The following is an 18,467-nucleotide window of genomic DNA, read 5'->3' on the forward strand; positions in this document are numbered from 1 at the left end:
CTGTAACTGTGATTGCTGCCATGGAATCTGTACAGATAACTCAGTTATGGTCATGTTCAATACCTATCTCAATGCTTGCAAAATGGTCAAAAGTTCAGGTGCAAAAACAGAAAGATAATCAGGAAAATCTGTACAGCTCAGCCATCGATAAATTGGGTAACCAAAACGCCCCAGCAGTACGATCATTGAAGGGCTCTTTCGATGCATCATTGTATATATGTGTGAAATAAGAATACTTTTCAGAAAGTCTTGAGTTATCACTTTTATTATGTTTTGGTCCATTCCTCTTATTCATGTTTAATAGTGCATAATTCAATCCAGTCTACAGCAGAAGTCACGGTTTAGTGACAAGCGGAGCAGAAGGATCAGCTGAGTTAGAGTTGTAAATGCCATGTTGATCAGCTTCTCTCTGTATATTCAAGCCAAAGGGTAATACGCGACGTTACACATGACATATTCCACACAATCATTATCAGTTTCAGTGACTGCATGGTGTTTGTTCTCGGTTTTCATTTTCAAGAAATATTTAAAAAATACATGTTGTTTTCGAAGGTGAAGGGGCATTTCTGAACACTCAACTTGAAGCGCTGAGACTGGAGTTGTAGCATAGGCCCCCATGCATATTCTCAAAGCTTTAGACTGAATTCGGTCGAGCTCATTAAGATGACATTTAGCTGCCGACATATACACATGGCAACCATAATCAAGTCTAAGCGCCTTGTACAGCAACAACAACTTCTCAGAACTCCACTTTGTTTTTGAAGTGCTCTTAAATCTATATAATAGACATGATATTGTTACATGTGTTATACAAATGTGTGATGTGGGGAGCCCTATGTTAGCCTTTGATCAAAATACACACCAAGAAACTTGAACACTGACACCATTTCTAGTTCATAGTGTCCAAGAGTTCCACTGATATCATGTCACACCAGTTTGCATTACGTATGAAGTTACTGGACCTTGGCAAAGTGAATGAATGAAATTTAGGACCCATACGCATCTTCACTGAATGTTTTGGTGACACACATTTGCGCAGATAAACAATAATGGTGTTTCGCCAACATTCCGGATTGTCTTTGACCCGTGACCCCACGTCTGTTAGGCGAGTAACGTCTCCCACTATATATGTCTGGGAATTATCTCTCTTATCTTTGTTCAAGTAGGCGTGTTTGTTTGGATTCATAAACGATCACCACCACTTAATTAGACAGCTACACGGTTACTTTGTGAATATATTACAAACGTACCATGATGAAGTTTGCTTAATTTCAGCTATTTCATTGTCAGTGTTGTTTTAGTATATTTAACATGTTGAGGAGAAGTTGCATCCAACATCCTCACATATACATTGATCACACACTGGTACACCCCGTATCGCTCAAACTACAGATACAATAATTGATTTTGCTGTGTGAAATAGATGTGTATATGCACGCATGTCTAGCTTTAATGATGTAAAAGTTTCACTAAAAGCTCCTACGAGTATGTACGAAAATATAGACTGGTCACCATGATGGGTGCAGGTCTCAAAATATTGGAATATCTGTATCTTTACTCTTTCTTTTGTCATACTATCCAACTGACAGAGTAACTCACGGGGGTTAAGTGATGACAGTTCATACTGTCGTCCTCTTAATTTAGCTATTTTGAAGAACTGGTGGCCCATCGCCTGAGGAGCCTGTGTGAAGATAAATCTGTGTGTCACGTTCGCCCCGACCTGCTGTCTGGACCATTTCATGATCTCCTCACTCACCCATTCAATCAATCGCACATGAAACATCGGGATGGTTCTCAATGATCTTCAGGTGCAGAACAAGTTACATCATCTCTCATTGTGTTAATGTCAGAGAAGACATTCTCTTTCTCTTTATTGAGGCCATTGACTCACTTAAAAAGTAACGTTTCAAAAACGTTTTCGTGGTAAATTGTTTCGAAATTAGACGCAATAGCGACAAAGTATTACCAAAGCAATTCACTGGTTTTTAAAATATTAATGTAACATTTTAGCATATCACGTTGCTGAGAAGACATGCCCAATTTTACTTCACTACGTATGACATGTAGACAAAAACTGGAACTGATGGAATATTGCTAAACGTAAAGAGAAAGCTGATCATGTAAACGTTGACATCTTCAAGCATCCACTCCCAATACAAGATGGACTCTTATTCAGTCCGTTATTGTTTACTATCTAGAAATCTAGAACACTCATGATATATCAACATTTTGCATAAGAATTTCAATATAGGTCTTTTCCTCTTTACAGTTGTCTTCAGATCTGGAAGATAATTCAAAAATGATGTTACAAGAAGGATCCTAATAACATTCTCAATCGAATCGATGAATGTCTAAAATATTGACTAAATGTACGCAACTGATATTGGTTAATAGGTCACACATGCATAATGTAATAGAATACACCTTTATGAAAATGGAAATTCTTTTACCGACCTGGTTGCAGCATTTGTCACTCACATCACAAATTGTGGCTTCCTTCAGACTGCGGGTTTCGTAGAACGTGGCACCCTGGTTACCTACAAACAAAGATGCATATGAATGAAGACGGAGATAACCTCAAATATCTGCAACAAACTCTTGATAAGAGAAAATATAATTGTATAAGATAATCATAAATACATGTGCGTATAACCTTTTGCGTTATCGCTTCTGCGTATGAATTTCATACTCACTGGGCTGGTAGTAGTCGTAGACTGTGACGTAGCTGGGCTGGTTGTTCGTCACCATGCCTGTTCTGGTGGACAAGATGTCAAAACAGATGGACGTTGCGCCAATCTTTGGCAAAAGAACGTGTACATTGTGGTTTCATTTCCCATACAAAATATTTGGGTCGTCATGCAAAAGAAGGCTATCCTCAGAAACAAATTCCATATGGTATAAAGGGAAAAATAACTGTGTCTGTAGTGTTGACTATAGAATATCTACGTACATTTTAGAGTACGAAACAATGAACACTCGCTATTGGACATGAAGTGTTGAACAGATGTGGTACTGCGTTTAGGAAGGAGTGAGTGAGGCCAAAGGGAAAGGATTAATCTAAAAGTAACTAAAAGTTACTGAAGGTAATCAGCGATCTATTCTAACAGAGACGGGTGAAGATCTTTTCTTCTTTTCTTTGACAGAAGAAGTCTAAAACAGACGATTTCACTTTCCATATGATAATAAGGCTTGGTGTCATTTTATGCAAGACTGAACGACTCGTTCAAATCTCGAAATTACACATATCTCAGACTCACCATAACCCATACTGTTTAGATTCAATTCTACAAGTAAGTAAATTAATGGGTAAAGGCTATGGTATAGCTGTTATTTTGAGAATCTAAATCAAAGTATACAACAACATTTCTACCACGTCTTTCAAATCTCTTCAGGCCAGCAACGTTACCGATTGACGTCATATCCGGATCATAGCCTGACGGGATAGATATCTCCATCACTGTCATTCCACTGGAACCCTCCTTCAGCCATCTTTAGGGAAAACGCTTATAGTTTTTGAGAGGAAAAAAGACTGGTCCAAATGACATACCAATCAACACACTGTTCTGCTTTGATAATCTAAATACTGTAACATGTCCAAAATATATCATTGTTAACATATATCACTTACATGACCGAAATAGTATTATCAAATATGCTCTCACTTAGTGCAAGTCATCAGTCTGAAGTTGTTGATGGTGTCATCAAGCAGCACGGTGTTAATGTCAAAGGATGGGTCACCGATTTCAGCACCAACGTTGAAGAACACATCTACCTGGAATGGGAAAGGTGACAGTCAATATTGAGATACACCATTTATTGTTGAAGGGACTTTCTCACCTATTTGATATAACTATGCTTTACTCAGTATTTGGGTATTTAGATGCAGGGATTGCCTTAGTTATATTCAGAACACCATGCTGAAACCATTGTTTCATACTTACATCGGCATATGCAACACCTTTACCAGTAACCATGATAGTCAGGTCCTTCGGGAAATTTGTCAGCTGTAAACAAATCATAAACCAAGCTTTCAAAGAATGAGCTTCAGAGAATAAATACACTGCATAAATGCTAGGTTAAATCTCTTCACGATTTATCGAGGATAAATCCACAAAGACATGGGTTAGAAGAACACTTTTTACTCCTAGGCCACATGTAGAGATAGCATCAAAATTACGTAATAGCATACACCCAGCCTTGACACCCACGGTCACTACTTATGGACCAGGTGTAAGAACAGTGTTACATCAGTTGGGTATTTTCACTTGCTTCTTTTTGTGGGCAGTTCCATATCAACAAGAACGTTTGCGGGGGCGAAGGCGTCAGACTAATTACTCGATAACACTTCTCAGCTGCTGAGAGATCAATCCTTTCACATTATACATATATGTCGGTTTTGAATCTACCTCTCTTGATTGCAAAACGAGAGCGTTGCTGTCAGTCACAGATATGTGCTGGTTGTCACTTCCGCTCTTGATGTCAACCTCAACTTGGAAACCGGAAACATGTGCACGCCGGGCATAGTCGGTTAGGGCGTGAAGGGCGACCATTGTGTCCTGTGATACACGAGGAGGAGTATAGCAGATATACTTTATCTCAGACACGAATCATACGTTATCTCAGACACTACCAACAAGACTTGTGGATAGCCACTAAGTAGGAACTTAACACAGGTGAGAAAATATTACTTTATTTTCCTTTGTTGAGAACCCATCTTATTATATATTTACACATCCTATATTCAGTTTTATACTTATCGATAGAACGAAGACTAACATTAAGAACGTCAGCTAGTACCTACAGAAGGCCCAAAGAAACACCAAAGAGCTAAATTACCACATCCTCTTCCTCAAACTGAACCTATCTCAACAAAGATCGCATAACCTTTGGGTCATTCTGCTTAAGAATATAGCCTCGGTCCCTGATTTCACACTGACCTGCGTTGAGGAAAAGCCGCCATACGGATTCCTCTGTGAGGTCAGCCAGTTGGTTATTGGAAGACCTCCTTTGAGATCACCTCGTGTTGAGGATGCCAGAAGGGCATATGCTGTTGTCTGAATGTCAATGGCCTGGGCGCGTATGTGTTGAGGTGTCCAGTTGGTATAACAAGTGGAGGAGGCAGTTGTTGGTTCCGTCCAGTGTTTCAAGGTACCTGGTAATTAAGTTCCAGTGTAAGAGAATGGGAGAATGTAATGTAAATTACCACTATGCATGTGTTCAGAAGTTAAGTTTTATAACTAACATATCATTGTATCTTCATAATCAGTAAAAACACTATGGTGTCTCTGGTGGATAATAACAATATGTTAATCTCTTGCACAGACAGTATCTTCAGTCATATGGTCTGATGTAACTATTATTCTTGGTATCAGATGTACCTTTAACCTCAGCTGCGGCGTTGAGTTTGTTGAACGTGACATCTGCTACTGAACTGCCAGCCTCACACAAGGCGTAGCTGACAATGGCGAGAGTGAAGGGATCCGTGATAGAGGGAGCTACTGCCTTTAGGTAATTCATGGCATTCACCGTGGCGTTTCCAAGCGTATACTCGTTAATCTGTTATAACGCACGGGTTTTTAGTCCAATTTCATGTTTTGATCAATGTTATCAAATCTGCGTGTAAAGTGTACTTAATGCTCTTGTATCAATGATTGATTTATTGATTGATTGTTACTGCCCTGTAGTGTTTCATTGTGTGTATCGTACATTTTGTTACAGAGAGGATAGTAGGTTTGGATACTCTGTACCGTAAATGTTTCAAGATACTGACATAGTTTACGGACGTGCAAATGATCAAACCTCTGCAGAATCGCCTGTCCTTGATTAAAATAGCAAATAGATTTCATTGTTACATTCTGCTTGTGACATTTATGGCAATTCACAGAGGTTCCAATAACATTCTAAATTTACAAAAATCGTAAGCTTACAGAAGCCCACCTCTGTTTTTCACCGCCGTTTTCCCATGTTAAATAACATATTAGTGTGTATGTTTTCAGACTACATGCTATTACACACACACTTACCCCAATATCCACTAATGTCTTGATTCTCCAGGAAGGCCAGCAGCACCATGGACGTAAGAGAGGCTTTGGAAGTCTGAGGAAACAGAAGAAATATGGCCGTGAGAAACTGTACATGGATAAACAGAGAGGTGTGTTGTTAATATTTTGTAATGTCATGTCAGTACCTGCATCTGTCTGTCAAACACAAGCCCAGGCTCATTGAAGGATCCATCCAAATTCTGCCTCGTTGCCATCCAGTTCAGGGACCTTGCCAGTCGGATTTCCCACAAAAATGTAAGGCCTAGCTTGGTGGAAACAGCGTGCTACAAATGCGGTCAGACTGTGAAAGAAGGGACACTTATGCGTTAGACTGAGGTATGTTGAAGCTTTTGTGTGCAGGTCTCTGTTTATTTACTAAGTACTGAGCCGTTGATGTCGGAAAAGGGAATCTCACCACATATGTCCTGCCTCGTCTCGGTCTCCGAAAAGACTGAAGGAGTGAGCTCCCTCTTGCAACCTGAAAGTAATACACGCCTTGAATTAAGAAACATGACAATCACAAATAAACCAGTGCATTTAGCCAAACCTTTAGCAATAAGCGTACATAAAGATAAAGACTGCAAATAGATATTTTGGTGACAGTGCGTTTACATTCAGTCATAATACATAAATATAATTCTACCTAGTTCTGGATAGGTCATGATCCTGGACTCCAAGGCAGGTGTCATTTGCTTGGTTGTGTACAGGTAGTCAGCAATATATACATCTGGGGCAAAGGTCATCATGTTCTGTTCACCACATCCAGTGGGTAGAGCCAGAAGGTTCTCCAGGTTGTCGAGACTGGCGCCAATCAGGTCACCTAAAATACAAGCAATGGTTAATGTTGTTTTTTTAATTAACCTAAAGAGACGTCAAAAGACTTTCAAATTGACCTGCTTAGATATTCAAGCATACCCACAGACCATAAAGCATATCAGTTATATTCTTTATAACCAGCTTTCAGTGTCGCAGAATACCTGTCACTTTGACTCGGACTTTCTCTGATCCGTTTACTGCCTCTGACGGAAGTGACAGTGACACATGTTGGTTGAAGTCAGGACCTCCAGGTGTGAGGTCAATGAAGACAGATGTGTTGTGTTCTTTGGGGATCCCTTCCGCCTTGCATAAGAAGTAGATATAGACTATGAACTTTACACGTAATATAATATTCATATCTATTTGGTAATGTGTAATGAAACAACTTTCATTCTTCCATCAATGAAACCATTCCTGTGGCATGGTGGACAGACCATCTAACAGAATGAGGAACCTTTTTGGTTTGATTCTCTGATCACGTCATAGGTTAGTGTTTATTGTTACTGCAGTCGGGTTAAGCAAAGGCTGATCAGCTTACAGTGCAATACTCTTGAAGACAACGTTAAACTCAGTTTGTCCTCATGTAACTTCAGATCTGAGTAACGAAAGATCACCAATGTCCTATCTTTGTCATAATAGCCAACAAGAAAGAATCCGATCACAATGCTTGATGAATTCTTTGTCAAGAGAAATGAGTCCTAGAGGGTTTGCACCTTTAGTTAAACAAGTCCCTACCTGGACATTGAGCTGCCTCCTGACAGCATCAGCAGCTAGAGTTGTTCGTGCTGACACCTCGATGTCAATAGCTCCCAGAGATGATGGAATGATAGGGAAGTACACAGTCTGAGGCTCGTTGGATTTAACCTTGAGGGCATTGTGGCAATGTGTGCAGAGAACCCTGGAATGACAATAACTGTTGAATCTGTCTAAACCTGACTCAGACTAATGCGGATCACTCAGTATCATAAAACATGTACGATCCAAATTTAACACTGTGAATATATTATCATGTAAAGCATGCCTAATCCACGCTTTCTTATTTCCGCCTCAGAACTGATGTTATGTTGAAACAGAACAATGTGCTATTAAGTTGAGTGGTTGAGACCGAATTAGTCCGGTGACTTGTGCTTGCAACACTGACTAATGCGCCTCTCAGCCTGAAATCCCGTTCATTAATCGAACACCTTGAATGGCTCTATTTGCTGATGTGAAAGTGAGTGAAACTCCAAACACTTTATTTTTTTATTGTGCCACAGTCCATATAGTGCTGTACATGCTGTATACAATGGTGTGTGGGGTTACATCCGACATTTGTTCAACATAGTCACGATATCTATAATATCCTGCTATATACAGTGCACGTCTTACCATCATAACATTAGCATCAGATGAATGTTGTACATGTCTTGTTGTACATAACATCATGTAGGACACATCATATTGTCTGTATCCCTATATCTGACCTGTCATGCTGTATATTGCATCACATCAAAACATATCTTATTGTATACTGCATTACGTCTGATCTATCGTGTACTATAGAAATCTCCAAACACTTATTGTGACATATTGCGTCTGGTCCTTTGATTCCTTGGTAGTTTTACCGGAACTGTCGACCACCACGCTGACGCAGTGCGGGGACGTAGGCAACGACACTACAACCTATTGATCATATACGTGATATTAATTGTCACTCATTTAAGAACACGAACATACGAGCTCCGAGGGTTTACGGATTATCTGTATACAGTGCACTGGTTTACACTCTGTTTAGGAACTTTTACAATGAGTAGCAATTGATCCGTAGTTTGTCAAATGTTTTCAGAACCAGGATGACCAAGATGAAAGATATTTTATGCATTCTGAAAGTGTCCTTCTGAGACGTGACCTGATGTGGACAACTGTATTCAGATACCATAATGGTAAGGATGTGTCAGTGGAAATAGTTGTAACAATATCTATGATTGGATCGGTAATGTAAGGCTACTCTAAATCCATGACAGAAGGCTGTTGTTCTCATGCATGAAGGAGTTAGTCACATTTCGTTGTTATATTTAATAACGTTTCAAACTGACTGATTTCAACATGACACTCACATCCACGTCACTGGGCAGGTAATTGAAGATGCTGGCTTGAATGACAACCTGTTCTCCACGTAACACCGAGGTAGGCATGGACAAGCTCACGAAGAAAGGACTGAAGACACGCAGCTGAAGAAAGTACAAGTATAGTGCGTAAAGGTTTTCTGTATGCGGACAATGTGGCACTTTTAGCACTTTAAATCGGTGATCGATAAGGCAACATAACCATAAACTGTATTCTGAAGCACTGTCAAAGGTACGGAAGATTTCGTGACTGCATTCCCTTTTAACATTTCTTAAGTACCAAAACGTTGAAGGTGCGTTTATTTTTACCACATTTTAGTCGTAGCATATGTGTGTTTTATCTATGGCTAGATTTGACTAAATTGCGCATTAAAAAATATCAAGAGCCGGGTCCTTTAAAGTTAGGGATGGGGTGCTGGTTGTGACAGTATCACATTTTGCGGACAAATAAAACCTTCGATTGAAAGTCTATAAGTAAAACTATTTTGACATCCAGTGCTGTCCTCGTTTTGGTTGATTCCTCTTTACATTTTCACTGGAAGTTTTCTTCACAAGAGGTAAATTCAACTCGTACTGGCACGATCTAACATCCATGTCATTGCACCTTTGTAGTAGACGGGGATACACCAAGTCCTGTGACGGAGTTGACAGCAAAGGCGCTGGCGATCCAGGAAGTGATAGTGTCCGCGACGGTGGTACTTATGGTGGCCTTACCGTCAGCACTGGACAAACAGGTAACAAGATTTGTAGATAAAACCAGTAAAACTACTTATGGTAAGGCAAATTAACTGTTCATCTGGAAACGTGTATGGTGCAAAAAGAAATGGGGAATGTTTTGGTCCTGAAGAGTCAAATTTGAAATGTCAAAAGTATGTTCCCAATAGAAGCAAAGGTGTTTTGTCACTCTCCAAAAACTATGCAGACAAGATAGGCTTGTTATTCTAAAATACCGCACGTAAGCATAAAACAAATACATTACACGGGGCGGAGTGAACAAAGAATTCCGTACGAGGTCTACAGACGTTTGACGGATTACTAAGGTCATATCCTATCCAACGGTCTTGTTGACCCAGAGCCATGTCTCTGGCAGTTCATGTCTGACTCTTTCCACCTCCTTGACCTCCTGGACCATTTGTACAGCTCCTCCCCCAAATTCACCCGACAGGTATGAATCTGATGAAACAACAAATTCAAATATTCAAATATAAGGTACATCAGTATATATAGCCTTTCACTGACATTCCAAAATGGGAAGCTTTTGTTAAACCAAAACGACAAAGAATTTTCATAAACACAAGAAATCTCATAAGATTGTTATAAATTTAGTAGATTCTGATTATGAGTATGTGTTTATGAACAACTATCAAATAGCATCGGATATCACATTTGTCGCTGGTGCATGAAATCTGGAAATAAATGTTTCCACATGGCTAATTTTTCAAAAGCTCTTCTGTGCCCTCGTCTGTTGTAACCATCATGTAAGACTCCTTACATCTTCACTGAAAGAGCACACTCGATTATTCCTCATAATTTGTAAACTATCAAAGTCTGCAACCGCTGGAGCATCCCTGGACAAGACCGGAAACTGACTCTTGAGAAAAGAGTCATCCCGTGTTTTGTCGAGGGTGCATGCCACTGTGAAAAGTTACTAGTATATAAAAATATGACCTCAGTGGCCTCATTTATATAATTTCTAGCAGGCATATCGATGAAAACGAGTAACCTACCAGAGTACATCAGATTATCGATATATCTGAAGGATAGGTCAAACGTCTTGAGTTCACGTACACACAAAGCAAGCACAAAGAAAAATATATCCCGGAAGTGAGCTCAGCTTTGTTAATGATTATGGCCACTACTTGCCAAAACGTTTAACCCAAAATTTTACACGCACGTTTCCAATAAGAAGGTGCGTCATTTTAGAAATTGTTTCCTCAATAGATTTTAGATGACCTTTGCTTTCATTTTTTGAAAGGTGTTCTTAACAATTTATTTAGTAATGAATGACATATTGGAGACGTTCAATTCCAAATATAAAATAATGTATAAATATATTACACTTACTGAACGAACATAGTACTGGAAACGTTGTGCCTGCCAATAAGAATCAGAAAGTGTCATGTCATGTATATATATCCGCGGGGCGTCGTTATCGTTTATAACATTGATGAATACGGCTTAATACAACACAAACAACATATTGCGTAACAACGTGGACTCAAGAAATAACAGCATATAAGTGTAAGCCTCAAGCTCTAAGGTTCTTTGACTTGACATTATTTCTTCTTGATTGTGTATTTGCAGGGTTATTTACCTTTTGAGCTGCTGTTGATTACTGATCAAACCTGTTTGTTCATCATGCTTGTTTCTTCGAATTATATATTGTTGCCTGTGCATTCATAAATGATGAAATATACTCAGCAAGGATATAATACCCGTTATGGAGGGCACTGAAGAACATACCATCAGACAGTACATTTAGTCCTACTTCCTGAGGCGAGACAACCATTAGATATTTTTATTTTCAGTGAATGATATATGCTGGAGAATTATTTGTGCACAATTTGACGAATCTCGAATCAATTATATCATTAAATCTTTTCAGGTCATAAACTTATCATACTTTCATTGACTCACAAAACTTTATAAATGCAGACTTCATGCTGAATTTTATAAAATTTCTGAAGTATATTTCAGAGGATTCTAAGACCTACTGTAGATATGAGGCTTACATTTTCCTTCAAATGTGGATAACGATACACTTTTGGTTTTTTTCCATTATAGATAAAGTATACTGACTGACATGCAGTATGCTCAATACATGTCATATAGGACAAACAAAATGTGATAAGATATAAAAAATGTTAAGTAAATATTTCGCAAAAATGAATACAGTTACTAAACTATCACATACCGACGCTCATCTGAGCGTGGATGGCTACACACACTGGGTAATATATATTCTAAGTCATTTGGTCTAGAGCTGTATGCCTTTAGTTCATCAACAACTTGCACAAGAAAAAGAAGCATTTAAGGGTATAATTAACCAGTATAAAATTTCAAATTTCCTAAAAGTGAAAATCTCTTCAACAAGACAAATAACGACATATCTCCTTTATGAATAGTTGCTTGTCTGCAAGGGTACAGAACAGCCACATTGGTATTAGAAAAACTCATTCCACACACAGTTGCCCCAAACGCGTTGTGATGCGACACTAAGACGCATTTATCAGCACACTGCGTTGACATCAACACAAAAGGAAAGCTGACTTGTTTGAAATATTCCCAAGGAGACATCTTTGTATGGTCGTATTGCTGTTGTGAAATCTGGTCTATGTCATTAATTGTATACGTAACCATTTCAATGTGTTGCTGGTTTGGGGATGTCCTTCAATGTGATCAGTCCTCATTCATAAACAAATGTTTCATGAATTTTCTCATACGTAATATATGTATCGGAGGTAGTGATCCTTGTTAAACCGTTTTCAGTATTTAATGTTGCAAAGATACGAAACTACGTGCTCTAACCTGCTTTGTGGTAATGTCATTTCCGGACTTGAGAAGAACACTTTGGTCCACAGCAAGGACATTGACAGATGACATGGGGTCGGCGCTGACCAAGACATCTATGCTGTCATGAGGCTTAGAGTCGTTCTTGCTGAAGTCAATGGACACCTGAAATACGATATCAGTTAACCTTGAAGTTATAGTTCAGGTTCAGTTCATCACCCATTGTTCAAAAGACTAATAAATAAATAACTACATTTCACCTTGTTGTCAAAGACATCATCGACACTTGAACTGAGGCCGTCAGCCACAACCTCCCCAGATTTTCTGACGTAGTAGGCGATGATGTGAGCTTCTGGGACCATTGTTGCAGTGATGGGAACATTGAAGTGAACAGGGTTTTGTCCGCCAACTGTAACTTGATCAGTAAGGACAAATGTACCCCGGGACAAGACCTATAAACACAATAATATCTGTTCTAGAGTGTGTTAAATACCACTTGTGAATGAAACCAATGCGATTTGACGGTATATCCTCAACTTGAATCTAGCTATCCACTGAAATATTACATTCTGTATTTCGATTTTCAATGTTACGTTATTTAAATCATGTGCATATGATGGAATTATGAAGGCATTTGTAGTTACATATAATTTGAATTGTTGAAATTGCAGAAAGCCATTACCCCAATATCCAAGTTTATGTGAATGATATGTCGTCGTTTGAATGTTCAGTTAATGCCGCGCAAACACATTCTATTTTACGATGCAGACTCTGTAATTGTGTACCATCAGATTACCCGGTATGTTACGAAAAGTAAATCCTCTGTCGTCTCAATGCTGAAGGTAGCCGTTTGACCCACCTAAAACAAATCCAAGACATTTTCCAAACACTGCATACTATAACAAATCACAAAATAACAATTAATCAAACCCTTGTAAAAGTCATCCCATTTAATTTCGTATTTCACACTAAACGTTCATGCATACTTATAGTGTAATCATACCTACCCTGAGCCCTTTGCTGATGAGTTTGAGCTGCATGAAGTTGCCACTGAAGGACATCCTTTGCGGGACAGTCAGAGTATCGGATACATCATTGTAGTGTACCTGGAATGAATATTGTTGTCACTATTTATGACAGGAAACATCAAGTATATCACATTCAAATTCTAGTTGCGATCATATAATAATTATCAACAGTCAAATGTAACATACGGTTAGGATCTAGGGGTTGATAATTATATTTATGGACCTTGTAATTATAACAGAAAATGTGTTTATGTTTTCATGTCCAACCTTGACGCTAATACTAGTGGTGTTCTCAGGGATGCGCATGTCCACGGGGATGATGCCGGAGGCAGGGATGGTGTAGTTTTTGGGCGGGAGGCCGTAGTTGCCGGTGAAGGATGAGCAGGAGAACTTGGACTGGTCATCTTGGACAATACGGTATGTGACACAGGTGTACACTCCCACGGGGCTGCTGAGATCGGTCACAGGGCGACCATCATTTGTTGGTTTAGAATGTGTGTTATCAAATTTCAACTCACATATGCTGTATAAGGAAGTTTCGGTGAGAATGTTTTCGGACTTGAGTTGAGGACTTCAATCTTGTAGGGGTATTGGTGATATTTCACAGAGCTGGACCCTTTCAACCTCACGCCCGTCAACTCCTCCTTCACGATGGCGTCAACGACGACAGTTTGTTCATTTAGATTGCTCTGGAGACGCTTGATGTCAGCAACAGGAATGTCAAATTTTACTTCCCCATCAATCTGTTGATTTTGAACAAACGCCATATATGATTCATGGTTTTGATTTGTCTTGTCGACAAAACATTTAAGACTGATATAGGCCTTTTCGCAAGGATGATGTGTGTACTATTTAGATGCGTGGCGTATGTACATTAATTATGCAGGTATTTTGATAATGTCATCAGAATATAACTAAACTAATAAATTATCTTTGACTCGAAATTGTATTGTAATGTCATGTTACCATACGTGATCTGTATCACAAGCAAAGAGTAAAATGGACCATTCACTTGGTTAGAAGGTTTATCTAATACGTTACTAATTCATTTCTTTTATAAAATGGGGATATAGATAACCTCATAGTCTGTATACCTACTGGAAATGCCAGTTCGACATATTTGGGAGGTCTTCCACAGCAGTCGTTAGCGACCTTCATGTATGTACGTAACTCCACCATTCCCTTCACTGGCTTTCCGAAGGTGTACCTAGGAGGAATGCATATATCACAGGGTTTCAGTGTAGAAAGGAATTGTCATGTACGGATTAGAGGACCCAATAACCACGGATCCATTTAGCAGCATGAAACCACAATGTGTTGTACTATGAGAGATTCGAACACTCATTTGATAAAATGTCTCACATTGCTTTCACTGTTCCAGACAGCTTTGTATCGGAGGTCAGGGAGAACGAAGGAAGATCAACTTTGACTTCAAAGCGGGGAAGTTCTAAAACAAGAAATGGTCGAGTCACGACAAACATCACTTTGGATGTCAGTGTTCATACCTTACTTAAAACTACACGCTCAAATATATGAAAAGTGTCGTTTTTCAGACGCATCCATCCCATATCGTATTCCGATTGGCGCATTTGTATTATCTCTCTGGAATTAGTTAATGATTAGTTGAAACTGTTAACAGAAAAGAACAATGCAGTCATACATACGGTATTCCGCAACAGTAAAACTTTTAGAGGTTTCGCTTACTTGGTCCTGTAGAGAGGAAGCAAAAATGAATATGAATGAAATAATTCTTAATGTCCATGAACGCCATGGATAATGCATTGATGACAGTGAATAACTCATGTAAGTTAATCTGAAAAGACATATTATTTTCAAAATTATGAAGACCAAGGCATTTCCGTGTCGGCCACTTGACATGGGATCTACATAGGGAAGGATGACTTCAGAATTATATATCTAGCAGCTCAAGAGTTTTCCAAATATGTCTGAGAAGACATTTAAATGCAATTTACAAATCCTCAGACAAACAGTCCTGAAAATGCTGTGTCACACTCTTCCCCCTACTCGGCCATGTTCGTACCACAGAAACACCTTTTTTGAAATTGAACAAATGATAATTAAAGATGTTGTTTGTTATTTTAGAGGACAATTCTATAGACACTAAGAAGGAAATTGAGATGAATCCGTCAGAGTGTCTGTATATTGTGCACGAATGTTCAAACACACAAAAAAAACAACCAAAACCAAAACAGTGAGTAAACAACAAGATTCCGGGATTTTGTGGGCAAATCTAATGTTTCGATGTTTGGGGAATTGCATAGAGGAACGGTTAGAAGGATGGACCTTCCAAAATTTGAAATAGGAAGGTTTCAGATTCGAAACAAGTAATCATTTCAAAGGTAATCAGTCTCAGAATCCTACATGCTGTGGACATAAGGTAGGAACATAATCTGAAAATGGATGAATATAAACAACCGCTGGTGATACTCGTAGAGCCCAATCTCCAAGAACAGTCTTATCTGCCAACTGGAACTCCCCAGCCACAACTCCAGAAGATTCACGGAGAGCCGTCCACTCATTCAGAATGTTGTTGTTTGAATCCTGTATGATAGATTAATGTTCTTTATTTCTGTAATGGTCACTGACAAAATTCTATGTTTCCAAAGAAATTGTTCCTGAATATTACAAAAAATAACAACCACGGAAAAGTGTATAGTCATGCAGTTTTCCAGTTTTATCACATGGTTATGCTGAACGTGCTAGTTATGTTATTGTGCTTCAAACTTACAACAAGTGTTATGTCGAAAGTACCCGTGTACACTTGTAAAGTTGGGTACACACCACACGCGCGGAAGTGAACTGCAGAAGAGAAAGATTTGTCAATGGTCCAGGGCCCTTATTCTCCAAACGTTCGCAGCCCTAAGAATTCGTAACTTTGATCGTAGTCATTGTCTTAAGAATGGGCTTAAGAAATCGCAGGGCTACGAACGTTTCGAGGATAGCCTGGCAGGCTCTTACCGATATTATGGAATTAGAGATTGTTCATAGCATGCCTGCCTAGTTCCAACAACTGAAATAGTACATACCCAACCTGAAACCAAGGCAACAGGAAGTATTCACCAGTTACACGTTTTTATTCAAGCATCTTCTTTAGAGTAAATGGCCTAAGTCAAATAAACCGATGTCATCATGATGATGTCAAATTGACATCCATTTTGATTTCACCCATGTGTCCTGGCTTGTATATGGCCTTGTCAGTCTGCACCATGACAGATATAGACTTGGCGCGGAGGATGAGAGACGTTTCTCGTTCAAACTGAAGAGCTCCGCTACCTCGGACATGAAGGCGGTAACTTCCATCAGTGATGTCCCGTGGTAACTGGAGACAGAATGTACTGGTTGATATGTATATGAAGATTAAAATATATATGGTTTCGCATACACCTCTGTCAATTAGACCGTTGCTATTGTATTACATAATATATTATGCAAATAAGTTGTGCACTACCGCAATTGTCATCTGTCACCTCACATTACATCATCTTGCATACTACTACTTACATACAGTGTTATCGTCCCAGTCGTTCCTGAAATACAAGATGGAGGAAGTGCTAACACATGACTATTTTCTTAACCAGTTAGTTTCAAGATATAGTATATATGCAGTCGAGGGTATTTACTTGCATGATCAAAGTGCAAATTGTATTGGTAGGAACAAAATTGTGCATATTCAGTTTCCTGAGGACAGTGACCTCTGGTGAGATATGTGTACAACAGACAACACACGACCGATAACTGACAAAACTGCGAACAAACAGGTCATAAAAATGATTTCAGATTTTCAGAGAGGAGAGGTTGCACTGCGACACTAGAATCATCCTCAGTTACCTCCGTATAATGTCTCACCTTTAGTAAAGTCACCTTTGGCCATCACAACAGGGATCCTGAAATTGTTGGTGTAGTTGTTCCATATACGTTGCAGCTCCACTTGTACATGGACGGTGTTGGTGGTGTTGAGGATGTCGATGCTGACGTGGGATGGCATCCCACATTGCAGGTACTTGGAGGACGTAATGAGATACGAATATCCGGAACTGGAAGAGCAGGAACAGTGAATCATGTTGTCAACAGAGACGTTTCATACCTAATGTAAATGGTACTTATTCCCTTGAAACAAATGAATCAAGCAAAATTCAGTTTGATGACTTAGTGCTTCTAACGTAATGAGATACGAACCTCCGGAACTGAAACAGCAGTAAAAGTGAACCAGTTTCCTAACAGCAACTGAACATTCTCTGGAACTGTCGTTATATATTTATTGCAACGTTAATAGGCGCTACACCTGATATCTATCACTGATTGTCTGGTCCCGGCTGTATTATACACAGATAACCCTGGTAGACGTGGAATTTTGCTGAGTACGTCCTTAGACAGCAAACAAACGCACCTATCGGCTGAGGTGAATCCTAACCCGAATACAAACAGAAGCCACAGCATGGTTATACTGAAAACTGAAAACAGATAAATATCCATAAATTCCGAACATTGATTACAGCACCAGTGCAGCAATCTCCTCCAGATAATATGTAAATTCCGTAATACACTCGTGGTTGTTATGGAACTAGAGCAAAATGTTTACACGACATGGCAGTCTACCCAGCCGAAGCGTCAGTATCTAATGTACGTGAAGGTCGGGGTCCCTTTGCATGGATGAAAGAACAACTGCCCCAAGTCTGACAATAGATCCCTCCATGTGTTAGTCTTTTTTCGACCAATTATCGTCTGTGGTATAAGCTGTCATGTTAAAGTTGACCGAAAATGCATCTTAAAACGTGTAAATTATGTCATTGACAGGTTAAGGTGCCTTTAAAGATCGAGGCTGGTACTCCTGTTCGGCAGTCCTGGGTGTGTGTCGTAAGCGGCTAACATGATCATGTCATGTCATGTCATGAATGAATGAATGAATGAATGAATGAATGAATGAATGAATGAATGAATGTATGTAT

At 39.2% G+C, this 18,467-nt stretch overlaps 1 pseudogene; it reads right to left on the reverse strand.

The window, feature by feature from the left end:
* Window positions 1-2,251: 2,251 nt before the first annotated feature.
* LOC137272019 (CD109 antigen-like) lies at window positions 2,252-17,958 on the reverse strand (annotated as a pseudogene).
* Window positions 17,959-18,467: the final 509 nt, after the last annotated feature.

Source organism: Haliotis asinina, chromosome 2 (assembly GCF_037392515.1).
Source record: "Haliotis asinina isolate JCU_RB_2024 chromosome 2, JCU_Hal_asi_v2, whole genome shotgun sequence".
Classification (NCBI taxonomy): Eukaryota; Metazoa; Mollusca; class Gastropoda; order Lepetellida; family Haliotidae; genus Haliotis; species Haliotis asinina.